Raw genomic sequence first — 10,052 nt, 5'->3', positions numbered from 1 at the left:
AAACAGCTGTTTCGCGCGCCGCTTCTCCCCCTCCCTCCTAGGCTTGAGAGCCTGGGGGGAGGAGACAGGGAAGGGACGGAGTTGAGGCGGGGGTGGGGTAATTAAAAAATGGGGGAGGGGGGCCAAAATTGTTTTCGCTTTGGGCGGCAAAAATCCTAGAGCCGGCCCTGAAAAGAGGAAATAGGAGGAGCTGGGAAACTATAGACCAGTCAGTCTGACTCTGATACCTAGGAAGCTACTAGAGCAATGTATAAAACATTCAATTTGTGAATACCTGGAGGATGAAGGCGTGATCACTAGCAGCCAGCATGGTTTTACCAAGAAGAAATCATGCCAAACCAGCCTGATTTCCTTCTTTGACAGGGTAACTGATTTGGTGGATAGGGGGAATGCAGTGGACATAATATACAGGGACTTCAGCAAGGCTTTTGACACAGTCCCACATGACATTCTCATAAGTAAGCTGGAGAAATGTGGGCTTGACAGAGCTACCATTAAGTCGATACATAATTGGTTAAACAGCTGCAAACAAAGAGTAACTATTAATTGAATGATGTCGGATTGGGGAGAGGTCTCAAGTGGGCTTCCATGGGGATCTGTTCTCGGTCTGATGTTGTTTAACATCTTTATTAATGATATGGATGTCGGTATAGAGAGCGTGCTGATCAAGTTTGTAGATGACACAAAAGTGGGGGCATTGCCAATACACTGGAGGATAGAGCTAAAACTCAGAGGGATCTTGATAAATTGGAGAACTGGGCTATGGACAACAAAATGAAATTCAGCAAAGATAAATGTCAGGTGCTACACTTCGGGGAGAAAAACCAAATGCACAAATACAAACTGGGGGATAACTGGCTTGGCAGCTGCACTGCTCCGAAGGATCTGGGAGTTGTGGTGAATCGCAACCTCAACATGAGTCACCAATGCGATGCTGTTGCAAAAAAAGCAAATGCAATTGGAGGTTGCATTAACAGAGGCACAGCGTGCAAGTCACAGGAGGGAATAATACTGCTCTACTCAATGCTGGCTAGGCCTCAGCTGGAGCACAGTGTCCAATTTTGGTCACCAATGTACAGAAAGGATGTAGAGAAACTGGAAGGGACCCAGAGGTGAAGATGATTAAAGGGATGGACTGCAGCCATATGAGCAAAGGCTGAAGGAACTGGGTATGTTTCGTTTGGCAAACAGGAGATTAAGGGGGATATGATAGTGGTCTTCAGATTCTTGAAAGACTGCCATAAAAAAGATGGAGAAAAGTTGTTCTCCTTTCCCACAGAGGGCAGGACAAGAGGCAGTGAGTTCAAACTACAGCATAACAGATTTAGATTAAATCTCAGGAAAAACTTCCTAACTGTAAGAACAGCAGGACAGTGGAACAGGCTGCCTGGGGAGGTTGTGGAAGCTTCTTCACTGGAGGTTTTCAAAAGGAGCCTGGATGTCCATCTGTCTTGGATGGTTTAGACACATGAAGTCCTGCATCTTGGCAGAGGGTTAGACTAGATGACCCTTGTGGTCCCTTCTAACCCTATAATTCTATGATTCTAAGTCAATTAAGAATCCGTGCCTCAGTTTACCCTTCTATAAAATAGGGATAATCATATTTACTTATTGTAATTGAAGTGCTTCATTCATTAATGTGTGTAAAGTTCTGCAAGGCCTATGACTGGAAGGTGCTATGGAGGTCCAGCATATTACACTGATTTATCCAATCACAAGAGAGATGACATGGTGGAGATGGACCAGTGGGATAAAGTACAAGATGTGATGGCTTTAAACTAAAGCACGGGTATAGATAAAAACAAAATCTTCCTAATGATGTAAACAATTGGAGAATGTACTGACCCCGGGGCGGCAGGTTTAAAACAAATAAAAGGAAGTTCTTCTTCACACAGCGCACAGTCAACCTGTGGAACTCCTTGCCTGAGGAGGTTGTGAAGACTAGGACTATAGCAGGGTTTAAAAGAGAACTAGATAAATTCATGGAGGTTAAGTCCATTAATGGCTATTAGCCAGGATGGGTAAGGAATGGTGTCCCTAGCCTCTGTTTGTCAGAGGGTGGAGATGGATGGCAGGAGAGAGATCACTTGATCATTACCTGTTAGGTTCACTCCCTCTGGGGCACCTGGCATTGGCCACTGTTGGTAGACAGGATACTGGGCTAGATGGACCTTTGGTCTGACCCAGTATGGCCGTTCTTATGTTCACAGGAGTGTTCAAAAGCCTGGTGGCTAAACCTCTTAATAGTAGAGGGCATGCATTTGGATGTAATGACATGCAATATCCTTTTCAGCCCTGGCTCTAGGGATTTTGAGGCATGTGTTTAATGTCAATGTGTAGAATGTGTTAGTTCCTATCTGGTTATGTTTTGGCCATGCTTGTTTATGTGCCTTCTCTTTTACATAGAAGAAAATGCGACATAGCATTTGTGCAGGAATTTTCATTTTCAAAGCACGTTCCACTTATCAGCCAGTAAATCTTTGCAGCACTCCTGGTGTGAGATGAGTTTGGGAAGAACGAGACGCAGCTGGGTTAAATTCCAAATACATCAAGGGGTCAGTATCAGACAGAAGTCAGCAGTTCCTGGCTCCCAATACTGTGTTCCAACTACTGTCCTACATCTCTCACTCAAGAGTGGGGGGGGGGTCTAGGACTCCAGAAAGTTAAAAAAACCAAACATATGGCTTTCAGAATACTAAAGCGGGAGTTATTCTGGAGCCTGGTCCAACTCCCATGGAAGTCAATGGTTTTATACTGACATCACTGGGATTGGATCAGACCCCTTTTCTTCTCTTTTTACTATTGAAATCATTCAGAAATCTTCCCTGCTGGTACATGTTGTGCCTTTTTTCATCAAGTGGCTGGATGACCGTAATGTTAATATTTTTGTTTGCAACAAAACTGAGAAAACACACTGCAGGAAGTAAAGATGATGTAATCAAGTGAAAGGGTTTATACAGCATGGACTACAGTCTACGGGGTCCAGCACAGGCAGTAGGCTAGGGACACTGTTTGTGTAAACAATTGAATCTTTCCGTTTGCTTGTTAGCATTAACCTGACATTTACCATTAGTTGACATGCCTCTGAGAAGTTGGTGATTTACATTGCTGTGTAAATTATGTGTGCCCTTCAACTGTGGATTGGAAAACAACATCTAAGGTGTGTCTAAACGGGAGAACTACGTTCCATTATCTCATACACACACACACTCTCTCTCTCTTCATGGAAGATGATCTTGTGGTTTAAAGTACTAGAATTGGACAGCTTTCACGGAAATGAATAATCTCTGAAAATCAGGCCAGAAATGAACATTAGGAAGAATACAGTACATTTGCACCCAGTTAACACAGGGAAAGTTTGGACCTGTGTCTCAACTTCTTATAATGTGGCTCCTTCTCTGAAGTTCCCTGTCATGGGCTGAATTAAAACGCCGAAGGATAAAATCCTGGTCCCACTGAAGTCAGTGGGAGTTTTGCCATTGACTTCAGTGGGGCCAGGGTTTCACCCCACATCTAAACTTCGGGAAGGTTCTGTTCCAATTCTGCTCATAGTGGTTTATATGCCTCTCTAGACCACACGTGTTCTGTAAAACAGTGCCTAAAACCCAGCCCATTGAGTAGCAATGAATTATTTGTTGTTGTAGCCAGGTGGCTGGAATTGAAAGCAGCTCTATTTGCATTCCAGGATTCTGGAATCGTGGAACATTGTGTTATTAAAGAGGACACGGGTACATACCTGTTTAAGATTCCCCTTCCATTTATGAACTTTACTCGCATGGCTCCTTTAATTACTGATTGGTTTAGTGTTGATTATTTCACACTAGGACTTTGAGCCTTACTATTCGCAATTGGGCTTTATTGCCTCAGTAGGTAAAAGGGAGGTTATTAAGGCTGGTGTCTTATCTGAGGTGCGCACACATACACACACGTGCATTGCCATCTTTTCAGTGCCTTCCCTGCGAAAGCACCACTTGATCAAACCAATATTCCGTGTCCTTAATTAATTACCTCTGGTGCAAAGAGCCTTACCTTCTGTGCTCGGAAATTGCAGTGATTACTCCCCCGCTGGAAAAGCTTTTTATAGGATTCAAGTTCTCTATCGTGCCATTGTCCAGCTGCAAATTGGCCTGCAGACTGGCTTGTGCCATGGGCTCTGACCTCCTAAACTGCCCACTCATTTCCCCCTCCCCCCTCAAACTAATCAGCTAGATGAACTATTTGCAGTTGGTTTTTGGGTCTTCTCACTGCTCTTGCGGCTGCCCCTGTCTGAGTAATTAATGATAGCTCTGTTTGTTTATGGTCTTGAGTTACTAATGCTGTTGGATGGAAATGCATTTTTACCTTTGGGACCTGCCAGTTTCCTGGTTCCAGTCCCACCTCACTGGCCCAGGTCAATTTTGTGTGTGTAAATAGATTTGCCCTGTAATAGTTGGTGGGAGACTGCTTCATTTATCAGTTCCATCATAAATGAACTGGGCCAAATTCTTCCACTATTTTTCCAGTGCAATTCAATGGAATCAGTGAGGTTGCTCCAGGGTAGTTCAAGAAATCTCCCTTCTCTTTTTTTATTGTGGATACAATCCTGGGAAGAGCTGAGTGTGACACACTGACACATTCCTGCACTATCCTGAATGAACTTTATTGAGTGGAGTTGAACCTGATTGAATTAGATTAGTAACTTTGGGGTCCATTGTATTACAAATGCAGTTGTGTACGTGTGTTATTGTGGAACTGTTGATATTTCCATGGGAAGGGTAAATAGGAAAGCAGCAGAGGGTGATTAGGCAAATTCACTCAGGTTGTGAGATCTTCAGCAAAGCCACCCTCCTGAAGAGGTGCAGCTATACTAGTTCAAACTGGAGTCTCATAAGAACGGCCATACTGGGTCAGACCAATAGTCCATATACCCCAGTCTTCCGACAGTAGCTGGTGCCAGCTGCTTCAGAGGGAACGAACAAAACAGAGCAATTATCAAGTGATCCATTCCCTGTCATTCCAGTCCCAGCATCTGCCAGTCAGAGGTTTCGGGACAAACAAAGGATGGGGTTACGTCCCTGACCATCCTGAGTACTAGCCATTAATGGGCCGATCCTCCATGAGCTATCTAATTCTTTTTTGAACCCAGTTATATTTTTGGCCTTCACAACTTCCCTTCCAACAAGTTCCACAGGTTGATCGTGCATTGTATGAAGAAGTACTTCCATATGTTTGTTTAAACCTGCTGCCTATTAGTTTCATTGGGGGACCCCTGGTTCTTGTTTTATGTGAAGTGATAAAACACACTTCCTTATTCACTTTATGCTATTCATGATTTTATAGACCTCTATCAAATCCCCCTTAATTGTTTCTTTCCTAAGCTGAACAGTCCCAGTCTTTTTAATCTCTCCTCTTATGGAGGCGGTTCTATACCCCTAATCATGTTGTTGCCCCTCTCTGTACCTTTTCCACTTCCAATATATTTTTCTTGAGATCGGGTGCCCAGAAATGCATGCAGTAAGTTGTGGGTTTACCACGGCTTTCTATAGTGGTATTATGATATTTACTGTTTTAGTATCTATCCCTTTCCTAATGGTTGATCACAGTCTGTTAGCTTTTTTGACGGCCGCTACACATTGAGCAGATGTTTTCAGAGAACTATCCACAGTGACTCCAAGATCTCTTTCTTGTGTGGTAACAGCTAATTTAGACCCCATCATTTTGTATGTATAGTTGAGATTATGTTTTCCAATGTGCATTACTCTGCATTTATCAACATTGAATTTCATCGGCCATTTTGTTCCCCAGTCACCCAGTTTTGTGAAATTGCCTTGTAACGTTTCACAGTCTGCTTTGGACTTAACTATCTTGAGCAATTTTGTATCATCTGCAAACTTTGCCACCTCACTGTTTGCTCCTTTTTCCAGATCATTTGTGAATATGTTGAACAGCACTGGTCCTGGTACAGACCCCTGGGAGACCCGATTATTTACCTTTCTCCACTGTGAAAACTGACCATTTATTCCTACCCTTTGTTTCTTATCTTTTTACCAGTTATTGATCCATGAGAGCACCTACCCTCTTATCCCATGACTGCATACTTTGCTTAAGAGCCTTTGGCGAGGGACCTCTTCAAAGACTTTCTGAAAGTCCAAGTACAATATATCCACTGAGTCACCCTTGTCCATATGTTTGCTGACCCCCCTCAAAGAATTCAAGTAGATTGGTGAGGCATGATTTCCCTTTACAAAAACTGTGTTGACTCTTCCCCAACAAATCATGTTCATCTATGTGTCTGATATTTTTGTTCTTCACTGTAGTTTCAACCAGTTTGCCTGTATTGAAGTTGGGCTTATTGGCCTGTAATTACCAGGATCACCTATGGAGCCTTTAAAAAAAATTTATGTTACATTCTGCCACTGGTGACCTTAGGCAAATCACTTCTCCTCTTTAAGCTTCAGTTTCCCCATCTGTAAAATGAGGATAATGATGCTGACCTCCTATGTAAAGAACTTTGAGATCTACTGATGAAAAGCACTACGTAGGAGCTAGGTGGTGTTACCAACATGTAAATTACACCGCCCCGAATATGGTGTCTGAATTTGGCCCACCAACATGTGGGACCCTTTCCTCCATGGAAGAAGGGTCTCTTGTTGACTTCAGAGTCTCATCACGTGGAGCAGAGTGGGGTGCAGTGTATCATTTAAGGTCCATATTGGATCAGAACTCTTGGGTACAGTCCTTCTTCAGCTGGAAGGCTGGTTTCCCTGGAGAGGCTCTGATCTTTCCCAGGAAATGCTAAAACAAGTCTATGGTGGGGGGAAAAGAAAATATGCCTGTTCTGGCCATGTTGTTCTCTCTAAGGACTCAGCCAAAGCTGAACCAACTGTAGAGCAAGTGGAAGTGACTAAGGCACTGAGAACCCTGCAAGGTGGAAGGGGTGGGTGGGTTGGTTCAGAAAGGAGCTCACTAACTGAACCCTGCAGTGTGGTTCTCAGGGGCTGGTAGTGAACTAGCTTGGACAGGTTTTCTTGGAGGTTCTAGTTCATTTCTCCTACCCGGTAAGCTGTTTCTCTACTCAACAAGCCTGGTATCCTGCCCTGTAGTGCCCTTTGCAACAGCATCCTTGACAGTTGTTGCATGGACTGGATGCCCATGTGCAGATGATATTGTGTTATACCCTGACATCATATTTGTGAGCACTTTGACAGTGAGCTTACATTGATGTCCATGTTGTTCTCTAGCACAACACACGGTATTCGCTTTCCTGCCTGGGAAATCCTCAATCCTTTCTTCACAGGAAGCTGCGAGGAGATGAACCACACTCAAAGGCACTGGTTCTCATTGATGCTAATGCCCCTTTACATTGCAAGAGCGATGGAAAGAGACCTTAGTGGAAATGAGAATAAAATCCCATCTGTTTTCCTCCTATGGACTATGGAAAGAGTTTTCTAAATCCATTCAGCCGGATTTACACTTGAAAAGAAGAATGTGTCAGGCTTCCACTGAATTATTAGACCTAGGTAGTGTAGCCAGAAGTCCACTCTACCAAACCATGATGATGGGAGCTATATGAGCATCAGGGTAGCTGGGAGAGCAAGGTCAAATAGACATCATGGTGCCCTGCTGCATCTCTTGCCTGTATTAATCATGGTGAGTGTTCCTTGTCTTTATACCACACAGGTGCATCTTGGGATGGATCAATTAAATGTCAGTGTGAATGAAGGACCTGACTATAGGTGCTGTTACAAGACAAATTTGGTTCAATTAGTCTGTAGAATATCTTGTATGTTAACCACATACCTGCATTGAATAAGATTTTGCAGCATGTGTGTGGGAGGTCCCTGCACCAATTTGTCCGATTTAATTATAGATGCTCTACCCACCTTCCTAATTGCTTCTTCATTAGGAAGTAGCTTGTTGTTTCTTTTTTTTCCCTAGGAACTAAAAATAATCCACTTTTGTTTGTTTCTGTAAATATTTTTTTTCTTTTGCCCTTGAGGAGATAATTATTTCTATTGTTGCATGAAGATGGTGGCCAATACAGGAGGAATAATTAGAGCAGATGGCTGTGAATACTTCCCATCTAAAAGACATCTAGGGTAATAAAATAAAAAACCCCTTCTTTGTCTCCTCCAAATATGTGCTTTGCTTTCCTTCAGGTGGATTCAAGTGGGGGGAGGGAGGACGGGAAATGGTTTCCGTGGTGAATTAAATTGAGGAGCTGTCAAGAGTTCACAGCCCGGAAAGTGAGGTCCCATGTATTCCATCACTGAAATTAAGTGTTTTTTCAAATGTAGTGTGGAGTCCTGGGTCCATGGCATGGGGAAATATACACTGTATTCCATCACTTAAAATGTTAACCTTGTCTCTCACTAGTGACTAGGAACAAAAACACTTGCTCTATACTTGCTGGTTAAATGGCAATCTGTCACTACTGCAGGAAAGGCTTCCTCGTGTGTGTCAATCTCTCTGATATGGCTGTAGTGTTCCCAACCTTTGCTTGTTCACTGCTTCATGACCAGGAGTGGGTAATGGCTACGTTACTTAAAGGTGCATTCCCTCCTCCCCCCCCCCCCCCCCCAGTAGATAATAAGTGGTTATAGGGATATTTTTGTATGCAGGAAAGCAAGGTGGTAGTGGTTCTTATTTTGGTATATAGTATTAGCTTTGTGCTCAGCACCTTAAAGACATGTCTAAAGTCAGATGGTAAAATCCTGACCCCAATGAAGTCAAAGGCAAAACTCCTGTAGAGTCAGGATTTCACTTGGAGTCCCTGACCCAAAGAGCCTTTAGTTTAAATTCACAATATATAGGATAGGCTCTGGGTGAAATAACAAGCAATGCGCTTTAGTTAGGTTTATGATTGCTATTTACTGTATTAGCTTTTAAGCTGTTGGTGTTCTTTGATCACAGGATCAGGCTTGTTGTCTTTTTGGGGAGTGTATTTGTTCTTCTATAGGTGCTAGTTTCCTTCAACAACAACAAAACACTATTAGGAGTCTGAGATTAAGTGCACTATATGCTCTATAGCAATCACTTCACCTGCAACTGAGACCTGGTCTACACTACAGACAGAGAGGATGCATGGGGGGGGTGGGCATGTGGGATCACATGCCTCCCCCTCCCCCCAAATTTGCTGCTTGGCTTGTACTGAGCATGCTCACATGGACTGGACATGCTCAGTAACACCGCTGCAGCTGGTTGCCCTCACTCTGCACCCCCCTACCCCCTCCCGCCCACTATCAGCAGGCATAGGTCATCCCTGACTACAGTGTTAGGTCAACGTAAGGCAGCTTAGTTACTTCGACCTAACTCTGTAAGCGTCTACAGCTCCCGCCGATGTAAGTCACCCACTATATCGACTTAATAACTCCACCTCCACGAGAGGCGGAGCGCTTAAGTCGATATGGTTAGGGCGATGCAGTGTCTGTGCAGACACTGTATTATTTACATCGCCTGTTGGCTGTCAGCCCCGGGGAGAGGGGGTGGGGCTCCAGCTGCGAACCCCGCGCCGGGCTCACCGTTCCGACTGTCAGCCCCAGGGTGGTGGGGCTCCAGCTGTCGGTGCCCCACAATGCCCCAGTGGAAGTGCTCCTGGTGAGGATGTGCACCCCGGAAGAAGGGGCATAACGTGGACGTGAGTCAACACTTTGATTACTGTGGTGGCTGTGCGTCGGTGGCTGTGCAGTTTCTTGTTGGAGTCTGGTTTTGAAGTATTTTTGTTGGAGAATTGTGACTTTTAGGGTTACTCAATTACAGACCTAAAAGTTTCAATTCTCCAACAAAAAACCTTCAAAAACAGACTCCAATGAGAAACTGCAGAATTGGAATTAATTTGCAAACTGGACACCATTAAATTAGGCTTGAATAAAGACTGGGAGTGGATGGGTCATTACACAAAGTAAAAACTATTTCCCCATGCTATTTCCCCCCTACTCTTACTCACACCTTCTTGTCAACTGTTGGAAATGGGTCATCCTGATTATCACTACAAAAGATTTTTTCCCCCCTGCTGATAATAGCCCACCTTAATTGATTAGTCTCGTTAGAGTTGGTATGACAACACCCATTTT

General features: G+C 43.8%; 1 protein-coding gene across 1 annotated transcript in view; it reads left to right on the top strand.

The window, feature by feature from the left end:
- PKHD1 (PKHD1 ciliary IPT domain containing fibrocystin/polyductin) overlaps nt 1–10,052 on the top strand; it is a 323,564-nt gene that overhangs the window by 64,266 nt on the left and 249,246 nt on the right. The window lies entirely within an intron of this gene.

Source organism: Terrapene carolina, unplaced genomic scaffold (genome assembly GCF_002925995.2).
Source record: "Terrapene carolina triunguis isolate 2854851 unplaced genomic scaffold, T_m_triunguis-2.0 Scaffold42, whole genome shotgun sequence".
NCBI lineage: Eukaryota > Metazoa > Chordata > Testudines > Emydidae > Terrapene > Terrapene triunguis.
Note: the sequence above shows the minus strand (reverse complement) of the source record. Positions and strands in the feature narration are given on the sequence as shown.